At 37.3% G+C, this 27,424-nt stretch overlaps 1 long non-coding RNA gene across 1 annotated transcript in view; it reads right to left on the reverse strand.

Annotated features, from left to right (window-relative positions):
* The window catches only part of LOC141745025 (uncharacterized), a 250,121-nt gene that overhangs the window by 119,029 nt on the left and 103,668 nt on the right, over positions 1-27,424 (reverse strand). Inside the window, exon 3 of the long non-coding RNA XR_012587645.1 lies at positions 1,459-1,517. This is a non-coding gene — a long non-coding RNA (uncharacterized LOC141745025). The remainder of the gene's footprint in view (positions 1-1,458; positions 1,518-27,424) is intronic.

The following is a 27,424-nucleotide window of genomic DNA, read 5'->3' on the forward strand; positions in this document are numbered from 1 at the left end:
TCACTCCACTGACAACACAGTGTGCCTTTCTGCACTGTAGCCCCAAATCACTTAAGTTTGTACTGAAGATCTCTACTGAAATCAAGTATGTAAGTCCTGAGTATTAGTTGTTCTCATGTACTAATTTATGAGCAATTCTCTCAGAGAAACCCCTTGGGCTAAGTCTGCGTGAGACACTGCATGAGCCCCATGGGCTCAACATTTGCAGCACTCGAGCTGTCTTACATGAAAAAATTATCAAATACCTATGGTGTAAGAGTTTCTAATTATGGTAAATTACTAGGCTGCCCCACTCAAGGAGTCCACCTTTTCTTTACAACTGACCTGAGTCAAGCAATATCTGAGAAGTAAATAAAACAGCAGCACAGCGCCTGTCGCAGGGAACCAGGGAAGGCAAATTACTGAATGCATCTTTGTGGTCCACAATGCGCAAGTAAGGCTGATACAGCTCAACAGTTTCCACATGGTGTGTGCAGTCTGTTGCGGTGGTTAATTAGGCTTCCTTTAGCATATAATACTTTTTTTAATATATATATGTTAGATGTATAGGCAAAATATGAAAATACTGTTGAGCCTTTTACAATTTTAAATTTTACATATGCTTCATTTTCAAGGAATATAGGGAGGGTGAGATACTACCAAATGTGAAGAAGAGCTCGATTATTGCAGTATTCATTGACATTTCTATTTAAAAAGAACAAACAGATGCTTAATTTCTTACCCCTGACCTCAGTACAAATACATAATGCAACATACAGTTTGAAACATGCAGTTTTAAAACGCAGTTGGGGACACAGAAATGCCCAATGTTTTTACAGCACAGATTCAATCCATGCCATCGTACAACCCCTTTAATTGTGTCTGGTGAACCACTTCTACCAGAAAAGCTCTCACATTTTGATTTACTAACATGTATGGATTTTCACTATCATGATTGCTCTTAGTCAACAAAGAAGTAATTACTTTAATGATTATTCTACTAATTGCTCAACTACTCAATAGAAAGGGAAGTAATTACTAAACTAATTCAACCATTACCAAAGAAATGACAGACATACATAGGTTGGAAATACAAAATATAATTTGTAGAAATGATACGCTTATCTAAATAAGTTAGGAGTATTTAAGAACGTGTTTCTAATTCCATATTGTATAGTTCCATCTAGGAAGACTGATCTTGAAAATTCAACACTAACTTCAGTAGAAACACAATGCACACAACTTAACAGTGGGCCCTGATACGTATTCTCACTGTAGAAAGACTAACAATTGCACATCAAAATGAATTGCATTGGTTGAAATTTGGACAGATAAAGCACACTACCAAGTCACTCTGCAGACCAGTGTATAACAGCCAATCTAGAAAAATAGAAATGGCCAAGACAAAATATTTCCAAGGATAAAAAAAACACAAACAAAAAAAAGCCCAAACAAAACAAACAAAAAAAATCCCCTTACCTTTTTCTTGGGTGTAATAGGTTAAATTTCTTTTCCCTCATTGAATACAAGTGAGGAGCCTGAACGAAAGAATGAAAAACAGAATTCACAATAACATCCCACAGGGAACTATTGTAACAACTGATTTGCAGTAGTTTAAGGATTGTTTTTGTTTGGGGTTTTTTGCCAAGTCATTATATAAGTACTCTATCAACATTGCAATTATGTGTTTTAGATGAAGTGGACAAATTTCAAGACACCAATAACACTGACCATAATCACATTGAGTTTCTGACTGATTATATTAGGAAAACCTATAAAACACAGATCTACTGATCAACACGAAGTTTAGTTTAAACTCACCCTACTCTAACAGAATATGTACATGACTGGCAAATAAAATTACAAATATGAAAAGAAAGTGCAATAAGAATTCATTCAGCAGGTAAAAAAACCCTTATTTAAAATGTCACATAATATAATAATTCCCTGCATAAATTGTTTGTGACCTAAAACAATCCAATAGTTTTAGATTATAAAAATATAAACACCTTTATTATCAAGTCAAAATAGGACATAAAAGGAACACTGTAATTTTTCTAAAAGCATGTTATAACTGACCAGATACAGCAAAGCAAGAGACAGAGAAAAGAAATGATGATTTGTGAAGAGCTGTAGGGATTCTTGGCTTTGTACAGGTTTCTGTTTGCTGACATAATTCTAAACAAAGGGGGTTTTTTTTATGCCAGTAGATACTTGTGCTTCTTTGATAAATACCAAACGGTGCAAATGTTGAAAGAAGACTTCCAGATGAAAAACAAAAAACAATTAAAGACCATACATACAAAAACACAGAAGCGCAGAAGACGGAACGTAAGCATACACAGACAGTCTGGAAATCAATGCTGTATTTTATTCTTAATGCCTTTTCTAAGATTTATTCATTCAAATTAAAAAAAAAATCCTCAAGTAGCCCATGTTGATTTAAGATGTGATTTTACTATCTGTAGTCTTAAATCCTTTCTTCAGTGTAAGACACCCATGAAAAAAATTCCAGACAGAACAACTGTTTCTCCCAATTATATCCATCAATAAAAGCAGAGCTGTATTTTTAGGGATTATATTTCTAAGTCTAATTGCCTAGTTAACGCACACACAACATTTGCATTTGACTAGGCTTTCAGAAATCACTATAATACTAGAGACCTTGGCCTCTGAGAAATGCAATTCAATTTTCAGAGATGTCTGCATATCTAATAGATAATATACTCCATGGTTTACTACCAAAAATTTGAGCTGTTTATAAGGAAATATGGTATACAGCATTAGCACAGCAGAACATCAGTTACAAAGCTGTCAAGCTCTTTTATTCACTGAGGGGGTGGGGGGAGAAAGGGGATAACAACATTGGTAAAATGTCAGTAGAAGGCTCTGGGAAAATTGTGTGGCCTTCTCTTTTAACACACGACGTTAACTATCAAACTTTCAGAGTTCAGGATTATTACAACCCAGCCGCCACAAGCAAACCGGAGTTCTATCAAAGGCAGCTGCTTGCACCAAAGACTCTGCTATAACACGACCTGAAGAGGTCTCACACATTGGGGTAGGGAAACTTGATCTTGGCTACGCCCGTATACAGAACAGGTAAGAGCAAAGAGTAACTGCAGGTTTGGTAAGCTGCAAAAGTCAACTAACTAAGCTTTTCTGTCCTTCATCAATTCAAGCTGGCAGCAGACAAAACAAACATTAATGAGGCCTGAAGATACTCCCTCATTTCTTCCAGGACAAAGGACAATCCTCTTATCCTCTGTTTCCCTTACACAATCATTTAATATAATTAAAACATTAATCTTTTCATTTTACATCTTGTTTGATGCTTTTTTGTCACTTTATTTGCTAGGTTTCAGTCTGAGTGCACAGTTTTTTTGGACCAATTTTGGAGCCTTATTCTAGGACTTTTCCATATCCATTAGAAAAGGGAAAAGATGAGTAACTTCACCCAAGGATCCCTTCATTTATGTTTAGCACAAAGCTGAACAAAAAAAAAGACCAACAAACCAACTCTTTCAGGAAGGTGGAGGAACACTATTCGGAGAGCTGCTCTGGGACAATGATTTTAAAGAGTTCTCTTCCTCCTCTTAACTTTCCTCTCTCTTTTTAATGTATTAGGTCAGCCATAGACTTCTCAGTAGAGCCTGCACTTGTACAGCTGCCCCTCTCGCTGTTAGGCATTTGATGGATTTCTCTGCTGCAGAGATGCTGGCTTTTGAAGTGGCAACCTGGTCATTGGGGATAAGACTTCCATCCAGGAGTTCCTCTAAACTCAAAGCCTGATTGATTTCCTCCTCTATGATGTACTTAAGGGCATCAGCATAGGAGTCTGAAATACGTTCAAAGCATTAGTGTCTGTGAAGAGAGCACACTGACTAAAGGCCTAGTTCTACTTTGTCATTAGCTGCAAATCCTTGTCCTCTCCCTGAAATTTTCCTGAAAAAAGCCACTAAATACAGACTTCCGTCTAACTTTGAGTTGGTGAGTTAAATTTTTGCTTACATGTGCAAATCAAGAAATCAAAATGGATTACAGAAAAGAAGATGAGTAACTATAACCAATTCTTTATCATTGATAATTTTTGGCAAGTTCTAAGATTAAAGAATAAGAGCACTTCTGTACATCTGACAGAGGCAGTTATACAACTATTAGTCAGGAGATTTTAACTTTCTGGTCCGCACATTGTAAATGGAGATTTAAATCAGGATCTGAAAGTTATATGGGATTCTCACAGTTTCCCATATTTGGGAATAGGTACTGTAAAATTGAAATTTTTCTATTTTTAAATTGCTCTTTAAAGTTTCTCATTCCCCTTCCAGCCAGGTGCTGCCCTTTGCCCTTCCCTTTCTCCTCTCTCTTTATAGCTATCTCTACGCTCTCACTTATCTACAGCACCTCTGGCAACAGCTCATGAATCTCTGTCCTTCGGCAACCTCCCATCATTCTGTCCAAACTGAAGTTTCACTGCATCTCCTTGGTATCTGCTTGAGAACATTTGGATGCCCCCCCTTTGCTCAATGTGGCAAACCCACCACTCTTAATGTGCAAGGCTGTCCCACCACCTCTTTAACATGTCTGAAAACAGGACCAGCTTTCCCATCATTGCAGCAAAAGCTGGCATATGGTACCTAACCACACCTGTGAACACAGTAATACAGAATATCATCATTATTCTCTCACAAGTAAAGGTTTTCAACACAAACAAGGGGTTCTTTATATTATACATGTAGACAGTATTCTTTAAAACAGTACGCTTTTTCATATTTTTTTTCCTAAGATGGCAATTTTAGACTACATGGCATTTCAGCAACCCTATCAGTCCACAGCAACCCATGATTCGTTAATGGGTTCATCTCCATTTGTAAAATTCTAAGGCAATTAAATAGGAATTGGTGTTTCTCCAGAGAGGCTTCTCCAGCTAAAAATAAAATAGAAGTTAGACAGTGACTGGCATTATTTATATCAACAGTTCTACTGGAATGATAATACAGCAGCTTTCACATGCAAATATACATACATTTAAATGGTTTAGGAAGGATTAAAATAAGGAGCTTAATACATTTCTTTGCTTGTGCTCAATCTTTTCATTTGCTTGAGAATCTTATGAAAGATCCCTCTCAAAGCAATTCTTTTGGACTGTGAAGAAATGTCAATACACTCCACTGAAAATATTCTTGCCACGTATGAGAGAAATAGCAAGTGGTTATAAAGATACATAAATAGCTTGTTATAAAAAAATTTACTCAAATCAGCATTCAGCAACACACTAAATCTAAAAAATAACAAATATGTTTGTTTAAATGTGTAAATGTCATGGAGATACTAAAACTTTCAAGAGGGGATAGGATAATTTCCGCAAGATTTATCATTAAAAGATTAACCTCACAAATAGATTTGAATCTGTGATAACTGTGCCTCTTCGCACACTTAAAACAACCCCCATAGTGGGCCAGGTCCCACTGCTGGCTGCCTCAGTAGATGCAATAATGGCTCCTTTCCAGGGTTAAACAAACAAAAATAGGGTCATCTCTGGAAACTTATATTTGTGTTTTCTGTGTAGTATTTGTTCATTGTGCGAATAATGGAAAAAATTAATTTACACTGAATTTTCACAAGCTTATTTTTTAACTATCCCATGTTTAATGCCCTTTAGTAACTGTAGCATGAAGCTACATAGAAACAAACAGTAAATCTGTGTTCAGATGCTAATACTCCCTTATATGAAAAACAATACAGAGAGATTAGCATGCCATGATGTATCATTACAGAAATGCAACATATTTCTAAAGAGTGAGACGCACATCTGAGGTTTTCTCCCCTTTCCTGTTCATGCGAAATTCTTTGCTTTCCGTTACCTCAGCATTGCCAATAACCATGTAATTGCACAGAATCTCAAAATTTTCTTTTAAAATTTTTGATCCTGATATTCATGTGATCAATATTGAATTGCATAGACACTAAAGTGAAATTTCAATTCCACAACACAAGAAAGTAAAACTTGACTGAACTGTAAAAAAAAGCCTACATAGAGAGAGCAAGTAAAACAGGTGCTAGTTTAAAAAAGAAAAATTCTCATCACTTCAAGCCAGTAACACTTTTTAACACTTCAGACTGGCAACAGTGTAATCCAGAGTGTGATTTTTAGTTGTATCTGTAAAGTTAACATCTTGTTAATTAGCACTCTTTTTGAGGTCAAAATTTTGCCTGTCATTATGTGGTGTCCATATGTTTGGGTGGGCTTTTTTCATAAAATTCTACAGTGTCTACAGTGTTTGGGTGGGCTGAGAGGGTGATAGCACTTGTGCCGTCAAAAATAGAAGTGTTTTTTTGGTTTTTTCCTTCATGTTAAAATCTCAAATTTAATGACTTGCGTTTGTAAGTTTATAGAAGAAAAATCATACCAAACAACTATCAGATGGATAGAATTTAAATGTCCTGTGAGATTTCTTAATTCTATTTCAAAAGGCTTACATGAAAGCACACTTCTGTTTTGGAAAGCATAAATACAAATCTTCAAAATTTGACTTCTTCCTGACTTGCTTATCAACTTCTTCCTATGTCCCCACAAACAATGTCTCTCCTGCTTAAAAACACTCTCTTTATATCACTCATGTTGTTGTTTGGGCCTCCCTACAAACACTGGACAGAAGTTCCAAACTGCCGCTGCTGTTAAAGACTGCCTTGCCCTAAAGTTTCCATCTGGCAGAGCGTGGAGGGGCTGAACCTTTCCAGTGGAATCAACAAGGCAATGAAGGCCGAGTGGCTCTGCAGGAAACTCCATTAGCTGAGGAGTGGTTCTTCGAAATCGTACCCCACTGTTAAGCAGTCAGGGCTGCTTGCTGGCTGCCACAGCGTACTTACTTCAAAACTGTGAGGATGTACGTATAAGTCACCAATAATAATAGAGAATTTTCATGGTACCAAGAAAAAGAGGTTCTTCTGATCCTTACAAAAGCTAGAGAAGGAGACAAAGGACAAGGGATGGAGTAGCCAATTCATTAGCAAAGATATCCAATTTGTACCACCATATATCAGAGTTAAAAGAATCAGCAAGTAACTTCAAACTAGCCCCTCTATCTCCCTGGTCTCTTTGGAAAAATAAGTATCATATCTTGTCCCCATACTTGAATAGTAATAAAATATGGTGGCAAGAGTCAGAACCCACATCTATTCTTTGAAAGGAAACACAAACAGAAGGGAATTCATCCTGCATATTAGTTTTTTATATCAAAGCTATTAGCGTTGTGCATTAAATGTATTAACCTGTCCCCTTATTTTCTTTCTCAGGTCACTCTCCCACACCCTGTATATAGATTAGAATGCCCTCTTCATGCCCTCGATATCTTCTCTAGGTCCTAAAACTTGTCCCGACCAAATGTCAAACTTTAAGAGGGCGGGTCTGTCGCTATCTTTTTATGCAAAGTAGGCAACTCAAATGCACCCGATGCTCACAAACCTAGAACAAAGTGCTGAAATGCACTTCCGCACAAACAAGGGGTAAACTGGAAGTTGGTTTTATGTGGGGTTTTCAGTAGAACAGAGCATCATGATTTTGCTGCTTTATTAGCAGCCAAGAAATACGATCTGAATTGATTCTTCAGTGTTTATCAACACTGATAACTGCAGTCAAATACACTTGATATTAGCGTGCCTCTAAACCAAGTCACAGACAATTGTTCTCCCTGATTATTCAAGGTGTTTCGTTTGACACCTTTATTAAAAACCTGCAGAGTTCAATCAGATCATTTTACTATTGTCCAAAAATAGATACCACATTATGTATATCAGAAATAAGAAAAATGGACAGAAGTTTGCAAATCAGTATCTAAATGTTATAGCATTTAACTCATTTATTTCATTTACTTCAAGAGCAGCTTGTGCTGGGTAATGGAAAAGAGAAATAAATTTGACTAGGGTCATCAGATTTTAAAGTGCAAAGGGGAACACTTTATACTATCTTAGACTACATTTGTCACTAGTTTCATAAGATTATACTTTTACAGCAATGTTAAGTATGATTCTACCTTTACAACCAATACCTCCTGTAAATTTTCTAGTATAAAAAGTTGATACCTGATTAATTTTCAAAAATAAAACAAACATCTAAACACGATGAGTATATGTCACAAGTTTATTTCCTCATCCAGTTATATTCAGGCTTCGAACATTAGTCTTTGGATGTAATAGTGTACGTCCATGTGAAATTTAGAAAAAATAACTTGGGCTGATCATTTTAGATTGGAAATCTCCTGCATTTAAATATTACTTTTGCAATATTTACTGCATTTAAATATTACTTTTGCAGGCCTGTCCTGAATAAGTACAGAATACACACTACTAAGAGCCTCCTACGTATTATGCTGATAGCATAACATAATGACGATGCGCGATGACAGTCTGTCAGAACACAGACACCATGGTATTGTACAAGGATGCAATGACTTGACGCAGACAGAGGTGTTTTCATGTGTCACATCTCGCCTGCTTTGGCCCGAAGGACAGAGAAGAGGAATCCCACCACCGTCTGCCATCAAGGTTTCTGCTTAAAATCTGAAGATTGTGCCATAGTTTTGAAGGTATTTTTTTGGAAGGTCACAATACGTTTTAAGTTTTTACGGGGGAAAAAATAGATAAGGAAGTAAATAAAAATCACTTAAGGAGGCAAAGTTGAAATACATCTACCACAACCATTTCTGAAGGATCAAGTATCTTGACCACATTTAGACATGATTCCTAATCTGAATACTTCATATTACTGTAATAAGTTCCTGATAATTTAAATGAGGATGCCATTTTGCTGAGGGGGGGGGTGGGGGGGAAAGTCCACTATTTCTAAAACACTCAGTCCACTTAAAGCATTGAGGCCTCACTTCCCTCCTGCGTGTCGTGGGAAGCCACCTCACACAGGGCTGTGGAGGCCATAAGCCTGAAGGTCACATGTTGCAGTGCCCACAGGCCAGGTCGGTCTAAGAGATATAGCCAAATACATGTAACTGGAAAACAGACGACTAAAAATTAAGTTTTCACCAATTTAAATTAAATTCAGAACTAATTTTCTTGTCTTGTTGATTTAAAATTATCAGTGAAAGATACAGTACTGCTTTGTCTGGGGAGTCTAAATACAACATTGACAAGCCCATTGTCAAACGGGACCACATATATGATATACCATTCCAAATATTCATTTAAAAATCCTAAAGAATCTCTGTCTTCATCTCCTCCCTGACTAAAACCAGCAAAATAATTGCTTAACCCACATTTACACACACAGCAATATTGAAATATGAGCATTTTCCTGAACAGTGTTTTTGTCAAAGCATCCATTTTGTTTTCAGAGGTATTCCTTGTATTTTAATTGGCAGTACAGTATAGTCAATATCCAATTTAAGTTGCTGGGATTGCATAATATGTTTGTTTTACTTTCAGTCATAAACACAGTGATCTCAAGTGATAAATGAAAGTGTTCCAGGGGAGACCACAATGTGACCCTCTTTTTCACCTTCATCTAAATTGTAAATGTTGTGCTACTCACACTAAAGACAGGGCCTTTGGTCAGAAGGGTTTATGACGCTCCATGGATTATTCTCCTTTGCGGAAAAGATGACTAACTAAACTGAATCAGGCCTGTATTAATTACTCGTTTTACTCGTGCATCTCTGTCAGTTTTTTAATCTTTCACAGTCCCTCCACAGCAAGTTTGAACTTCACCCTACCACAGACGTTTTCACTTACTGAACCATTTCTTGTTGCACTGTTCCATAACAAGAGATTATGCTTAGCTTGGTCATAAAACCTGAAAAACAGTTATTTAGACACAAAAGATCTCAGTTCCAACATGATAGAGAAGATCAGTCTATATTCCAGGTGGAATCTTACCCACGGAGCCAGGACTGAGCCAGCAGCAGAGCCAGAGGCCACAGAGCTTGGCTGCTGCCTTGTGAACAGACACAGACAGGCAGCCTTCAGCCCCGAGCCAGCGCGGCCACCGGTGCCCAAGAGCATCAGCCGGGTCCTGGCCTGACAACCTCTGTCAGCACCAGGCGAAATAACTGTGCCCGCCACCCACCTGCTTGGGCTACATACAGCCATTTCACAGCCTCACATTCTATTATTAGTTTGTTCTATTTAGTTAGCCCTGATCATCAACATTTCACACTAAATGCCTTTTCTAATTAAGAGACCCAAAGTTACCTCTGCCAGCAGTGTCTTCTGCTTGGGATTTGTGTGCTTGCCTTTTTCCCTGAATATTTCCTTCAGTTAGTATCTACTTATAGAATACATCTGAAATAGCAAACCTCTAGCCTTCTCCCAAAAAGCATGATATTTTTAGAGGATTCCAGACTCCCTTTCCTCACTAAGGTAAAGCCAAAACTTCTCTCTCTCTCTCTTTTTTTTTTTTTTTTTTTTTTTTAAACTGTAACAGACTTCTGCAGCTCATTTTTTCACTTTGCTTTCCAGGATTCCAATGGAAAAAAAGCAGGAATCTATGAAACACATTATGAGGGCTGAACCCCTACAGTAATACGTATTACCATAATTACTATATATATATTTAAAAAAAAAGGTAAAACATGAGTAACAGACTGGAAAAAAAGCTTATTCCAAAGTATGTAACACCAGGTTTGTGTACCTTTTTAGCCTTAATCAGACAAAGTTAATGCTAGTACTTAATAACAGTGGTACTAACCATGCCAGCATTTCTTTCCCTCTGGCTACAATCTATCCTGGACCTGGTAAATTATTGCTTCATTTGTGTCAAAACCAGTAGATTTTTGACAAAATTTATTTGGCTTCTTTTTTTTTTTACCCCCAAGTCTGTATTTTTTAAACAAAAATTATATTGACAGAAAATACACAATTAGCTCTCCAATGAAATGGACCTTTTCAGTAGAAAAGATGAAAAAACGTTTCAAGTTCTCAATTCTTTCACATTTCGTGCTTGAAATGACTTAGAAATATCATCCCCCCCCCTTTCTTTAAAAATATGAATAATAATAAAATTTCCTATGACAATGAATTAAGAAAGCAACCAAACATCTCTGGGGGGCATGGGGTAGGGAAGGTGTGGAGGAGGTTTGCCTGGTTTTCCTGCTTCCAGGCTCTCGGAGCTTACAGCAAAGGTAAACTGTTTATATTTTAAATCCCCATAGTAATTGAAAAGGGGAAAAATAAAGCAATCTTGGTTGCTTTTGTCACTGGAACAACGAGCTTGGGAACCATTTGGGGTTTTCACATCAATGTTTTTGATGACAAATTGTTAGATGGAAATTCCCAGCGGTGTTCCTTAAAGGCTTGGCCCCATGTCTACAAGTCATCTGCAGGTAAAACCAGCTGCCGTATTGATATTTGAGACATCTCTGGCTCTTTTCACAGAACAAGAACAAATCCCTCATCTGGGATTATCTGTGTGATTTTATATGATTATTAGTGAGCTTCTAATGGCATAATCAATCTGCCAGGGAAGGAGAAGCCAAAAGGGAGATGACACATTTGTTACATAAACCCAGCTCTTTGTCACAAAGACCAAGCAAAGGAGTACGTGCATCTTAACAGTACGTTTTCAGGAACAGGCAGTCTATTTGCAGATAATTGATTCATGACCAAGCAAATCTCTGCAAGCAATCTATACCTTATTTGCATTACTGTAGGACAGAAAAACCATAGCACTAAGTCAAGACAGTTCCCTATCCTAAAGACTGTTCAAACCCAGAGTTTGAAGACCGAAGAACAGAAGAGACTCGGTCTGAAAGCCAGGAGACAGGCTGTATCACCCACTGTCACAGAGGAAGAAGATATTAGCTGGACACATGAAGGACAAGAAAGATGGTTTGGACATAAGAATAAATTGATTCTAGAAATCAGTAATCAAACTTTCACATATAGGAAGCCAGTATAAATCTGTACAAGCTGTACAATGGTTTATGTTTCATAAATACAGGAAATCTGAATGGGAGCTAGACCAGATGACATCCATAGGTCTTTTTCAAACTACATTACTCCCTAATTCTACATGAATAAATTTCAGAACAGCCTATTCCACAGACTCTCTCTTCCACCCTTTCTAACATTTAGTCCATGTTTTGATTTAAAAAGCTGGAACGTATTGTGGTTTTAAACTCTGGTAAGAAACAAACAAAAAAATACTCCAATGGAAATTCTTTTGCAAGTATTTTACTGTTGTCCAGAAATATCCATATTGCATTTTTCTACAGCTCTCCAATCTAATAGGTGCATCATCATAAAACTATTGACAAAACTGGTTTACTGATCAGAAACCAAACTTCTGAATAAGAAGAGAGACCAAATTATTCTCGCTATCAAAAAGATGATTTCTCCAAGAGAACAAGGAGAAAATGCAAGGGGAAATATATGCAGGAGACTTTAATTTTCACTTGGGTGATTACAACAACCTTTATAATGACATAAATAGTGTAAAACTTGGTATCTAATACAGATACTTGCTAACAAAATTGTGAAAAGTCAATGGAGGCCTTTTCGTGTTTTTTACTGTTAACAGATCTTGCCAACTTTCAGATGTATACTTAATTCATTTACTGCTCCGAGAAAAATGATCTGTTGGGCTTTCTAGGATGATGGAAGTGTTCATTGCCATCTACATCTAGTTTTAACTATTCCAGTTAACCCTCTTCCTGAACTTACAAGGCTTCCAGCTGACAGTTCTATTATATGAAGAACCGAAACATCAGCTGTGGGTGACTTTGAATGATGCTGCTGTTCAGTGCCCTCAAGAAATCACATGTACAAGACTCAGGTGGCCAGATTTGTAATATAAATGGAGCCAGGTATCAAGCTACTCTTTTCAGTAATGGGACACTCATTTGTCCTCAAAAGAACTGGAAAAACTGGACAGATACAAACCCAAATTCAGTGCCAAGATCGCAGACTCCCAGCTGTTTGGAGTTGACAGGAGGGCTGGTATCTTCAAAACCTGCAACAGTAGCATCTTGAATTTGCCAATGAGAGTTAATCTTTAAGACAGATATTTTAAATGGCGATAGGTTGACCTCAGCTTAATGAAATAGTGAATGAAATGATCCTTACGTATAACCTTACAAAGCTGTTTCAAAGCTTGTTACCTAATATGGATGACATGCTTTGCACAGCTTAAACAACATATTCTATGGAAGGGCAAAGTATAAAATGAGTTGTAAGTTCTGCTGTACTGGAAAGTACAGAATTGTACATCAAGCACAACAGGATTTCAGGAAATTTTCTTCATGTCTTTAACAAAAACCACAAAAAAATCAGATACCTTTAACAAAAGTACATGGGGAAAACAGTTACTCCCATCACTGCTTTTAAGATAGATAAAAACCTGTGGCTATTTTGCACAATTGGTGCAATACACTAAAGGACAAGAATTAACTCAAATCCAGGCCTCCTTTTCTAGAAAAGGGAATGTGACCACAAACCAACACAAACTTTAGTTTGAAGTAGCCCTCTATTGAAAAAAAAAGCACTCCAAAAGCCTCTGAAACCTCACAATTAGGTACAACACTTCCGTGAAACCACAAGAACACCAAACTTGAACAAAGCCCATAGGCTCAGGGGGAAGGCAAAGCTGAACAAAGACCACATTTAATGCAATGTGTGGTTCCAATGGGGCTCTTCCCATTTTTCTTTCAAAACCTGCAACCTGCAGAGCCTGAGTTGAGGCAAACTCCTTCATTGTCCTCTCTCCAGCTTCACCTTCCTGCCCCAACAGTTCTGATTTCTATAAAGGACCCTTTCCATTTCCCAGGCCTTGAATTTCTCAACTGCACTTAGGCTCCTTGCTTTTTTGGGGCATCTGCAAGTCAAGTTGCAAGCTTCCTTTCAATCTGTGCATTCCACCTCCCCAGACACACACAGATGCTTCAAATCTCAGAACGTAAGAGCCAAGATAAGGTGAAAAGGAATCTTCCCTTCTGGTGCTCACCCACTCAATCTTTTACTTAGAGCATACAAAATACAGCACTTGCATATTAAACAAATTCAGTGAGCCTACCATCTGTTGCACATGTACTTTGGATGCAATGCTGAGAACCAGAGTTGGGAGCCTAAGGATGCATTTTCCCATGACCACCTCATTCAACTACATTTGTCTGCTGAATAGGAGAGTTCCGCTCCCCTCCACAGCCTCACACACTGCAGCTGGGGGTTGTCCTTCTCCCTGCCTGCCATCCAACCTGAAGATCAGGGCAAGCTGAATTACTCAGATGATCTTCCAGAAAACTTCTGCGTTTTTGAGGGGGTGTGGGCTTGATCAGTGAAATGATCTGACTCTGAAACTGTTGAGTCCCTACGCATTGGTGGGAAGAACAAGCACAGAGTTAGGACTACATATGTCTGCAACAGCCCTAAATCAGGATAGATTTGATGTGAAAACATGTGCAGAGGTTCCCTATGTACTGAAGAGAAAGCAGCACTTCCAAAGACCCACTTGCAGCATTTCAGAAGGAAGCTGACAATGCCTAAAGATCTTTTTAGCTATTCAAAATAGTCTGACAGGAGGAAACCCTCTGTCAGGGCTGTGATTCATCCCATTTTGATCAAGTACACAGCCCTCAGGAAATGCCTATTTCTCTTCATTGTCCAGAGGAATACGAGATTCTCGCCTCATATCCTCACATTCATATTCTGAATGTCTAAAGGTAGGTAGGATGGATGTCCCACCTAAGATGTTTAGCTGAATTTAAATGGGCTGACCAAGTGCAGCTATTTCCAGTATAGAGACCTACCTAAAGGGGAAGACGGACAGAAGCAGTAAAGCATTCCCCGCTCTCCTTCTACTTATATACTGCTTCAAGACCAAACAGTATCCCGTTTCTAACACTACAACAGAACTACTTCATAAGAATATACAGCAATAGTTGAATATCTAATTGTCTTATTAGTTTAATAAAAATTAAAACCAAACACTTAGGTATTGCTGTCTAGAAATACTACTAAGCTGCCATGAGCCAGCTCTGAGTAAAAACCTGCAAACAGGCCTAATTTAGAGATAACTATCGATATTGTCTTCTTATTCAAACATTCCCTACTGCAACATTGCTGATTCCAGTAAGGATGGGCATGGAACCAAATTACTAAGATTTTGATTTTGCAAATTCCAACAACACAACTGCAGTCTGTTTAATTAGACGAGCACCAAAGGATGATAGCTATGTATAATAGGTGCTGTGTTGAACGACCACGGAGGTGCTGCTAAAGTGCAATCCATTGCTGGGTGAAGCCTAAGCCACTACTACAAAGCACACAAAATGAGTGTATGAGGGATCTAGAGGTTGTATGACAGTCTGAGAAGCTTCAATTGTTTAAAAGCAACAGTAAAATCAGTGAGTTAATTTGTAATATTCTACTGTATTGCACAAACATTTACAGGTAATGTATTACCTTAGCTTTATACTTTCTGAAGTGCAGTAATAAATACAGTATTGTTAACAGTACTGAACTAATATACTGAGCACTAGCTCTGTTATGCATTACTGATGATAGAAGTTTTTGGAGTTTTGTTGGGTTTTGGGTTGTTTGGGTGTTTTGGGAGTTTTTTGGGGTTTGAGGGTTTTTTGTTTGTTGGGTTTTGGTTTTTTTTTTTTAAATAGTCTACATATTTTTAAAATAGTCTACATGAAACCTTCAATGTGTAAGAGATTCTCTGCAAGAGGGAGGTGACTCATTGGACAATATAGAACTTGGAATGTAGGCAATTAGGAACTTTCCCAACCACAAAATTGGCTTAATAATATGGGTTTTTCTAACTGGAAACAGAAAGCAGTAACCTTTCTATTCAGCTATAAGTTCTTTTCACATACTTGCCCAACCACTGAAGTTTCCAACAAACTGCTATTTGAAAGCTAAAGTTCATTTCTATATTTGAAATAATATAAATGAAAACTCAGCAGAAATTTCAGCAAAGTAAAATAAAAATCACATCGAAACAAGAATTGTTTAAAAAAAATATCTTATGAACTAAACCATATGCAGTTTCTATTGCAAATGTCAAGTACTAATTTTTTGGGACCTTAGACTGGAAGGAAAGCTGAAGTGTTTGCACAGTAGGCCAAATGTGTCACTTAAAGCCTAGGGGATAACAAAAGAAGCCAGGTGTACCGACAATGCCAGTAACTGAGGACTGCTCAAGCAACTGATCTTTTCCCTGTGCCTGTGAACACCCAGAAGCTGCTAGTACCACCAGCTAAAACCTGATTTGCAGTGCTATTCAGCAGTTTGAGTACTTTTGCTTTGAAACTGTAATTTAGCTATATTCAGGAACCCTGGCTGTTTCCACATAAAAAATATTCTCTAGAAGATACCATGTTATACACTGTTTGAAAGATAGAAAGGCAGTATGTAATTAAAGCTTAACAGATACTGCAACACTTCTTTGCAAGAGAGCCTGAATAATCGATCATGTATGGTAACAAGTTATATTTCTGTATTTGAAAATTACACGGAATTCCCACAGGAGAGAAAAGTGGGACTGGTTACTTCATCTGCTGAATAATAATGAATCGTTATATCTTGGATATGCAAAACATTAATAAGCAATGAGTAACTAGTTATTTTTTCAACCAATCCTGCAGCAGTTTACAGTAGCTCTTTGATGGCAGTAAGACATGGATGTCATAAACCACAAAGCTACATTTACAGCTATGTGCTTTTCCTTCCCCACCCATGTTGCAGCAGTCCTCTAACAACATGACAGCTCTCTTCCACCCTGCCAGACAAGAAAGCTTCAAATAATTGCATTATAAATAAACCACTTCCTCTTGAAACAACTTAAATGTGAAATCTAACAGCTGTTCTGTTTGCTGCTCCATTCTAAGGATCAATGAACTTTGGGTATGTCAGTCATGGAGACATAATCCATCCAGAACAATAAAAAAGATGCGGCTAAACACTACGTTTTACACAGTGTCGTTGGAGGACTATCAAATATATCTGTTCAATAACTTTGGCTACATTTGCTACATTGAATTGCAGTATTTATTTCAACATCTTCCAATAATGTGCACAAAAATATTCTCTACTGCAATTCAGTTATTAGGACAACAATGGATATGCATAGGAATCAATTATTTTTAATGGCCAATGAATATATATGAAAATGATTATGATGAATTAACAGACAAGTTGGGTAACAAGCAAAATACGGCAAGTGAAAGCTAAAACAGTTCACAGAAGTTTAAGCACACAACCTCTTCTTAAACTACCTTCTGCTATTGCAGTCTGACTGCAAGCTATCAATGTACTTCTGTAAGCTTAGCCTTAACAATGTTGTTGTTTAATATAATTAGTATTTGGTTCATGGAGAGAAATGCAGTCTTTGTATAGGCTAGATCTAGATCTTTGGATCCTGGAAATTAATGCAGTTCCACACAATAACAACTGCATACAATTTCATAGGACTCTAAAGACAAAGATGGGCAGTACCAGCTTTCTCTAGTTAACTTCCAGTACCAAACCAGAATTTGCAGTGAAGAATCCATCTCTCCTTTTCTTGTATGAAGGTGAGGTGTTGGAAGGAATGAAGCTACGGGAGGTTTCTCTCTTACAGAAAGAAGTTATTTAATATTCATAAAGGGTGTGCCATTCCTAGTCCAAACTTTTTTTTTTCCTCTTAATGTCATTCTGATTACAGAGAAATCTCTGTAAAGCCAGACTTCAAAATTCAGAAGTTCTCCTAGCTTTCACCCCTTTAAAAACTATTACTGATGCATTTAATTTCTCTCTGATCAAAGAACTGCTTCCTACTGCCTGAGAATATAGGCGGCTGCCTCTCAACACTGAGACCTAAAGAACTGATGCAATTTTTGAGGAAGTTTCACCACTATAACCACTGTATTATGGAATCAAGTTGACAACAAACAGTTAAAATTTTGATCGATGACATGATTTACCATAATTGCAAGCAAGTGGTTATCGGATACCACAAACACAAAGACTAAGTTTAAGAATTAACAGTCTAATAGGGAATGCCAAAAGTATTTTTCAGAATTATGAACTTGAGCATAAGTATTTATTATTTAGATGTTGTGTTTCTTACAAAACTGAAAACAAGCACTGATATCCAGCAATAACACACTGAACTGCTGCTTATATAGTTCTTGAGCTGCACTCCTTGTATCAAAGGAGCACTGACAAGCTTGTGAAGTCAAGCAGTTGGAAGTGCCAGATTTGTGATTTTATAAGCAACCAGGAGACAGCTACCCTATGCATGATCACCATTGAACTGAGCGTCTCCCAAATTCTATGGAAATGCAGCAGGTGATGATTTGGTTAGTGCTGTCAAGATAGATGTGAGTTTGGCTGTCTGAGTTTATACTGACACACTCTATTGCTAAGGAATAAAAAAAAAAAAGTTTGAAATATAGAACATGTTAGAAAACTCTGTCTCCAGAAAAAGATGGCAATAAGTATTTTTGTAGTGATGGATCAGTTTTCATATACTGTTTTTTGGAAACATTTGCCATAAACTTCCTGTCATATTCACAAAATTGTATGTACAGATTTGAGAAACTGCAGGGGAAGGAGAGATTATGTATATATACACAAATATATGTATGTATATACATACCTGACAGCTCTGAGTAATCCATTCACAGTGTCAAACATTCCTTGCAGGTTCCATCAAAGGAACATTCCCAGGGGAAAAAAAAAACAACCAACTAATCCAGTTTATTTCCCTGCATTTTTTTGCAAACGTACATTTATTCATTACACTACTAGTTCATTGAGTGCTTAGGAAGGTGCAAGATTCATAAACAAGCAGCTTTCAAATACCAGATATCTACATATAATTGCTATTTGCCCTTTGTCACCTCAGCGTGCCTCAGCGATAAATCAGAAAAAACTCATCCAAAAGAAAAATGTGGTTTGTATTTTCATTCAGCTTTTAGTTTTTCTGCTGAAACTGATGACATGGACGCTTAGAGAAGTTGCTTTTTTAAAGTGATTTTTTTTATCCACTATATTCTACATGGCTAGGAAATAAAATCTGCACTAGCTCCTCTGGTCTGTCCAGCTAGAGCTGGGCTGCAGAGAAAGTTCTCAGACAACTAGAATTGAAATGCCTTAATTATCTGCCTCAGCCCTCAAACAGTTCATAGCTACTAAAAACCTTGTTATTTGACTCTAGAACTACTTAAGAACTGGAGATTTGGGGATTTCATACACATGAAAGATGATGTCTGATAAGGAAATCAACTTAGTCATTAAAAGATGCAAATGAGAAGTCAGTGACAGCTGCTTCTGTTGATATCCCATGTGAATGATTTTTTTATTTTAGTTCATAAAATTCAACTGAGAGCCCTGAGCGGGGGTGAGAAATCTTTTTATAGCAGGAGATTAATATTGAAACATTTAACCATTAAATCATATCATTAGGGGAAATAATTAGCCACTTCACACAGACAAGACAAGCTATGTATCAAAAGGCAGTTTATGAACTATTTTAAAACGTTTTGTTTGAATGAATGGGATGTACCAGAACAAAGATGACAATCACATTATATTTCCATGCTTAGAGAAAGTTTAAAAGGACCATAAAAGAAGGTTCATTGGGGGCCTACTCAGTTTTCAAGAGAGGATTTATCTTTGCTTAATCCAGTAAAAACAGTCTGTTAAACGTCACTAACAAATGGTCTTCTGGAAAGGCTGGAGGGTTCAACCAGTGGACATAATCTACTTTTTTTTGCATATATTTTTCCACTAAACATATTTGGTCCTAAATAGTCAAGGAACATTAACACAGAAGTACAATCAAACAAAGCAATTAGTGAACGGGGGGGCAGAGATAATCACACGACAAAGCTCTGTGTAGAGAAGGGTAACATTCAAGCAGGTGAGGGCAATATTCTGGCATATGTGACTGAAGCATGAAGCAGTTTGTATTCTTGCTTGACATACTGTTATACCAGGCACAATGGTCTCCTTTCCCCATTTTACCAACTTTCAACACATTTGTTACTCAGGTTGTACTTGTCAAACATCCTAAATGGTATATCACATATAGGAAAGTCACAAAATACACATATACCAAAAGAACTGGACAATTCATATTTAGAAATAACATCCAAGTTGTGGCATGTATCAAACTTGAACTCTGTATAACAGATTCTAATTCTAAATCAACACACAAAATTAATATATCTCCTCTCATCTCCCCCCGAATTTAGGGCTTACCTACCTTCAAGAATAGAGGCAACTCACTAAAAAAAAAAAAAAAGTAAAAACTCTAAGGCTTGCAACATTCAAACGTTTTTCCTCAGTATTTGTAAACAATAGTAAAGAAGGGCAATGCAACTTCCCCCTCACACTTACTCATCTGTTTACCTTAATTACAAAACCTTTCATTTATATTTTTTGTTAATTTTGTGCACTGTAAAATCTTGTACCTTGGCTTCTCATAGTGCATTAGCCACAATTCTATGTTGCCATACATCCAGCATCGTCATGCCTACCATTTTATTAAGCTATAATGAAAAATCAGGCCTGCTTGTAGGAAGTCATTCATCTTTATCCCTAAAATTGTATTTGGCTGTCATCTCAAAAAATTTCCATGCAACATTAAAGATAATGCAATAGCACAGTAACGGGGAAATTACTTTTCTTCTTAATGCCTCATTACTGGTATTGCTAGTATTGTAGATCTGCATCTGATACAGAAGGTATCTCAAGGGTAGTTTTAGGAACACAAATGATAAATAATTTTGCTCTCATTTATCTAACAAGAAACACACAGATTTCCGTATTCATAAGCCATTAAAAATATTACCGAATGCAATATTCTTTGATTGCCTCATGATAAGATAGAAGTCATCATTATAAGTGTCCAGAAACTTCCACTGTCAATAGCAATATGAATGAGCTACCTTAAGTGCTGCAGCAACTAGTTTGCTTATTGTAAGCCAAGGCCTGCAAAAGGTGAATGAAATCACTTAAGTTTCATTAAATGCACCAAACATCACCTTTATTTAATACTTTATAAAATATTAAAAGAAATACAATAAAGCCTTGAAAAGTAATTGTGTATCAGTAGATACAATTCTGTAAATGAGAAGATTTGAGATTTAATCTTGATTTTCATACCACACTTCCCTGGTTTCAGAACGAGAACTGATCCTCCCAATACACTGCTTATTATGTTAGCATGTAAAGTTGAGGAGTGGAAAAAAAAGATCAGAACGCTTACTCCATTCTACTACTTTTACATCCTATTCCACTAAATACATAAAGAAGACAGACGGAGTCTTCAGTCTGCACTTGAAGAGAACAGCTTTGAGAGTGCAGTTATACTGCTTAGGCACACACTGAAAGATTTTTCTTTTATGACTGTGCCATGCAGTGCTCTGGCAATAGAAAGACGACGGTACTTACATCTATCCTCTACACTCCAACCTATGGCTCCTGGTAGATCTCACACAAAACAGTCCAACTTAAATTTTTAGAACTCATTTAACATCGGTAAGAACACTCTGCAATGAAAAGTTTGTTAAGTAAAGATTAAAAGACCAAGATTTAAAACTAGTATCACAGCTTCTTTTAAACGACAGAGCTTAGAAAATCTGAACATGTCCAGAAGTCCTTCCAGGGGAGGTAATCCTTTCTCACATATCACAGCCCTTCACTTATATCTGATGTCCAGAACCAATATTCCTTTCTTAAAACACGCCAAAATAGAATAAAATAATTTCTTAAAATACTGCAATATTATCTTTCCTACTCACGCATTCAATTTCAAATATACTACAGTGCAGCATTACCTACTGAAAAGTCCTATGCTTAGTTATTTGACAATACATATATTTTACAACTGTGACAAATACAAAAGGTGCACAGGTACATAAACAAGTCTTCAGAACTATATAGCCATCATTTAAACACCAGAGAGCAATCATTCATCTTCTTATTAATAAAAATATCGTTTTATTCCACCAAAACTTAGTACTTTAAGAGAATTTAGAAGACTCCAACTTAATGTACCCTAGCACTATATTCCTTTCAGAATTTCTATTGCACATTTAGTAAACAATACATAAAATCAGCTGTACACAACCAACAATATATTTCTATTACAGAAAAGAAAGAACATAGAAAGAAAAGGCTAAATGGTTATGCCAAAGTGCGTGACAAAGGATTTTAAAACTATCTGGATAATTTAACTACTTACTTCTCATACTGAAAAAACAGGTTGTGTATTATCTTTTGGGGAATGCACTTTCATTGTACAATTTCAGGAAAAATAAGTGATTATATATTCAATTGTATGGCTTCATGTTTCTTGCAGAGAAACTGCCTCAACGATTACACCAAGTTAAGTCAGCGTGACTAAACAGAAACCTAATACTATGGGGAACATAGTCTGTACTCATCTTCAAACTCAAAGGAGACTTGTGCTTTAAGAAGTTGCCTTCTACGTAAAGATCATTTAATGAAGATGTTCCTGAAATAATTTCTTCACCAGGTGTTAGCAGCAGAACACAACGCTGTCGAGAGAAAAACTTCAAGCAACATTCCTGATCTTATTATTAAAAATAAGACATACTTCCAGCAGAAGGAAAGTTAACATTAAAATCTGGATTAAAATCAAATCAGGTACCAAATGGCTGTGAAGTTAAACTGGACAATGTTCTGAACTGAAATACATTTGCTTCTTTTTTTCTCCTGGCACTAATAGGAGACTCTATCAATACTGCAATTAAGCAGCTCGGTTGACTAAAATGATGTGGGTTCAGTCTGGAATTCCCCACTCCATAATGAGTTACGATTTGTGCTGTTAGTAGAAAGGAGACAGAAACATTTCCAAAAATAACGTAAGCAAAAAAGTATTTATACCATATACCAGGCTTTATTCATGTAGTGTTTTGAAGTCTATCTGGAATTTTCTATATTAGGAACTGCAACAGCACAATGTGTCCTTACGCCTGCATTGGTTGTTACATACTGGAAGATGTGCTCTGTACAAAGTTGAAACTTTGGCTTCAGTTCAGGGAATAAAGGAATAACTGTTTTAACTCCTCTCATTTATGAAGGGTGGTTTTATTTATTTAGGGATTTAAAAAAAAAGTTTAGAGTAATTATTATGTCTGGATAGTATTCTCATTTGGATAGTTGTATCTCAGGTGAGGGGCACAAGCTGTAGTATTCTCCAGTATATAGCAAGGACCACATGGAAGCATTACAGGTGCTGTAATCTGTAGTGCTAAAAGAGCTTACGTTCCAGCAGAACGTAAAATACCCTCTCCCCCGCCAAGCAAAAACATTTATATTAACATAAAATGGATTTTTGCCAAATCAAAATCACAATAAACATTTAGGAGGAAAAAAACCAAACCCAAATGTACTACAGCTACACATTTCTTGTGCTCTGTCTGGTCTTTTGACCTCTGTTGAGGTGTGAGGTATCCAGTTGAAGCTCCAACCTATTTCATCCCATTAAGACAGAGCTGTGCAAACAGCCAGACTCGCGTACCTTAATGAGTCAACTATTTAGAAAACTACGAGGGAAATTTAAGTCAGAAAAGGATAAAATGCTGTTTGAGGTGCAAATTTCATAGAATGTGTTGGCTTGGAAGGGACCTCTAAAGGTCATCTAGTCCAACCCCCCCTGCAGTAAGCAGGGACATCTTCAACTAGATCAGGTTGCTCAGAGCCTCATCAAGCCTGGCCTTGAATGTCTCCAGGGATGGGGCCTCCACCACCTCTCTGGGCAACCTGTGCCAGTGTCTCACCACCCTCATTGTAAAGAACTTCCTTCCTAATGTCTAATCTAAACCAGCCCTGCTCTAGTTTAAAGCCACTGTGCCTCGTCCTATTGCCACGTGCCCTTGCAAACAGCCCCTCCCCAGCTTTCTTGTAGGACCCCTTCAGGGACTGGAAGGCCACTAATAAGGTCTTCCCGGAGCCTTCTCTTCTCCAGGCTGAGCCTCCAGGACCCAGCCTCAGGAAAAACGTGTTTTAGTGGAATGTCATACCAAGATGTACCATTTGGATATTTTTCCCATTTTTCCCTAAAGACAGAAATATATTTCTGCTTGTGAAGGACACAGAAGACTCGAAGTTCCTATGAAGAACCTGCCAAAGATGAAAAACCCACAAAGGGACAAATATTTCAGAGTCCTTACATTGGGCAACTTTGGAAAGCAATCACCAAAGCTTTAAATTGACAACAAAGATGGACCAAGACTAAGTAAAGATAGAACAAAGCCCAAAAGCAAAAGGCTCATGAAAATCTATTAGTAGCCCATGCTACACCTGTGTTTTGAGGCTCTGTTTTGTTCACATCACTGCTATTGTTTTATGTTATGTTCTACACTGGAAACATACAAATAAACCTTTTAACTGACCATTCATTTCGCAGCTGGCAGCTTGTGCTCAGTGAATAAATGGCCTTATAATTCTAAATTCACACAGTAAAACTCTTAGTTCAACATAATCTGTTAAAAATTAAGTTGCAACTAAAATTACGCTAGTAAATCTACAGGTAGCTCCCAAAGCAGGACGTACCCTGACTTTCTAATTTGGAATGAGAGCTACTGGGTGCTGCCAGTGGCAACTGCCGAGTGCTTATTATTTCTCAAAATACCCATTTGCGGTATCTAAAGAAGCTCCTGGAGACAGGCCTTTCAGATGCATTTCAAATGCTGCAACTTTTCTCACTTCCACCTTAGCTGCTTTACAATATAACCCCAGAAGGGCTGCCATAGGTACTTTCTTCATTCACTCCATTCAAGTAACAGGTCTGTCATTTCCCCCTGCCCCAAGATGTTTGCCCTGTAAAAATTTCATTTCTTCCCTCCTAAGCCCTAAAGCACTAGTATAAACTGATGCAATTTGTGATGAGAATCCAAGCATCGGAAATCACTTAAGTTCCCAAGTTCAAGTTACAAGGCTTAAATTCTACTCCTTTATTCCTTCAGGTAACATATCAGAAGTCATCAGCTGATGATCACAAAAAGGCCCAAACCTAAATACTTTCCCAGGCCACACTCCCAGTAAAAAAAAAAAAAAAATCAGATTCAAAATATCTATGATAAATAGGTTTTAATGCAGGGTATTCTGTCATTTAATTTAGGATCATTATTCTGTCTGTATAGATAAAAAAGGCATAGTATATTTGGAACTGCCTAAAAGTTATACTGCCATTTAAAGAAGTATTTTATTACTATTGATTCACCCAGCTCTCAGGAGCACTATCGTACTGAAGTACCGGTGCATTTCAGACATTCATTTGGTAAAGACAACTAAGATTCATGGAAGCATTTTCCTATTTCCTTTATGCTTAGGCGGGGAGGGAAGAGAAAGCAGGATGCAGGGTGGGCACAGTGATGATACGAGCAATACCACAGACAAGGGACAAGCCAACACACTTGCTGCATTTTAATGTTTCCTTGCCTTTGTTACCAGATCAGCAAGGCTCCATCATAAGCTAGGAGTGTTTTTTCTTAATTTAAGTTTTACCGTTAAACACCACACAACAACAAACCACCTTTCCATAGAGTTAATAAAAAATACATTGGTTAATTTTGCTAAATCAACTTTCTTACTTTTTTGATGTATCTTACAAACATCATCTTCCCCATTTGTTAGGCAGACAGATGCACAGGAACTCAGAGAAGCCAAGTTGCAAACATATTCCATACTTCAATGACTGTTACTCAATACATCTAAGTCATATCTATTTTATTTCCAGATTGTCTACTTATAACAGCCTCCAAAAGGTGTTCAATTTCAATGCATTTAAATTTCAACTTTTTAAAGGCAGGAGGAAAATTGGGGGGGGGGGGGACAGGGAAAGAAAATTTTGATTAGGAAAAATATTAATGTTGTGCCTCACAATATTTCAGCGTCTAATGTTCCCACCATGCTCTTAGAGCCGAGTTGCTTGGAAAAACCTTATCTGCCATAATCAAAAACATTGCACATGCTTGCTATGTAATACTCCAACCAGCCATTGAGTTGAACGAGTCAATCATTATAACCACCCTTTTCCCATCTTCCTTGTTCCACGTACTGATAGCTATACATAAGCCCTGCAATAGGAACATCTATTTGGAACCTTTACCTGCAGTTCACACTCTCCATCACTCCAAATGCATCTCTGTGTGTGGGTACCACTACAATACAGGGTTAAACCAGAGCACTAGAACCAACACAGCTAAAGCTCTGGAGGAACGGAGAACTTTTAGAGTGGGATTTTTGTTAACAGAGAAGGTTAACTGACCTATTTTCTTGTACAAAAAGAAGAGGAAAACAGCCTTACAATTTCATGTGTATCCATCAACAAAGCAATAACCACCTTCATGAAACAAATTCTGTCAAACTGGCTTCCTTTGAAGTAATCACCACTCTGAAAACACTGCACTGGGATCTGCCAGCATGAAACTGTAAAGCGCTACTGAAGTGAGTTTTATGCCTGAGTATTGACGTACATTATGGAACCATCTGGTTGTCTTTGCAGTGTGTGGAATGAAGCAGGTTAAGCTATTGGACAGAAACATCGATGCGGTATGCTGGAATGCTTTGCAGCTAAAAGCATTTGGTAACATAACCACTTGATATTCAAGAGACCGAGCTCGCATACAGGAGGAACAAAGAAGAACAAATATGAATCAAGCTCTTAAGCTTTGAATTTCTTCCCCCTTAAGGTAGAACTGCACCAAATCTCTCTAGTGGCAAGTATAAATGATTATCCTGAACTGTATTATTTAATATTTCAATTATCTATTTTTAAAGCATTTTGACAATTAAACTACACCAGATTCCTGCCATGCCAGTTCATTTTTGGCAACAACTAGATCACATGGCCAGCACTACCAAAGGCGCACACTGAGAAACCAGAGGTACAAGATCCTAGGATGCTAGTAGATTTTTCCAAAGATGATTTGGAAAGATGCATATTGGTTTATGCTGGAAATTAAGGATAAGTATACTGCAGTTGTTTAAGAGGGAGAAGTTTGAAGCTTAGCATCTCTATGCACATCAAAAGAACAGGTTTTCTTCAGCATGCAACAACTAGCATGTGTCATGGTGCTTCAACAGATTTCCTTGGAGTCCAGACAGGTAGGTATGCCACAGCACAGGAAAAATCACTCAATAAAAGCACAAAAAATTCAGTTCAGTAGTGTTCCTTCTCTAAGACGGACTTGTATATCACTTCTACATGTTCAATCAAACCATTGGAATTAGACTCAGATATTTTCACTATGTGGTTTTCAATGTACCTCTGCATTTTCATACAAGATTCTTTATTACAAAATCCCATGGGGTGGCTCTTTTTGCTACATATTTAAGTTTTTCTAATACTTGTATTATTTTTTTATTGTTGTTCTGCAACGCTTTGAAAGCACGTTCATGGTTCTCGTTTGGAATGTACCAGCATACATGCAGCCAGTTCTCCCTTTCTCCACTCCCCCAGCCTATATCTACTTAT

This window comes from Larus michahellis, chromosome 6 (genome assembly GCF_964199755.1).
Source record: "Larus michahellis chromosome 6, bLarMic1.1, whole genome shotgun sequence".
In the NCBI taxonomy this organism is placed as follows: domain Eukaryota; kingdom Metazoa; phylum Chordata; class Aves; order Charadriiformes; family Laridae; genus Larus; species Larus michahellis.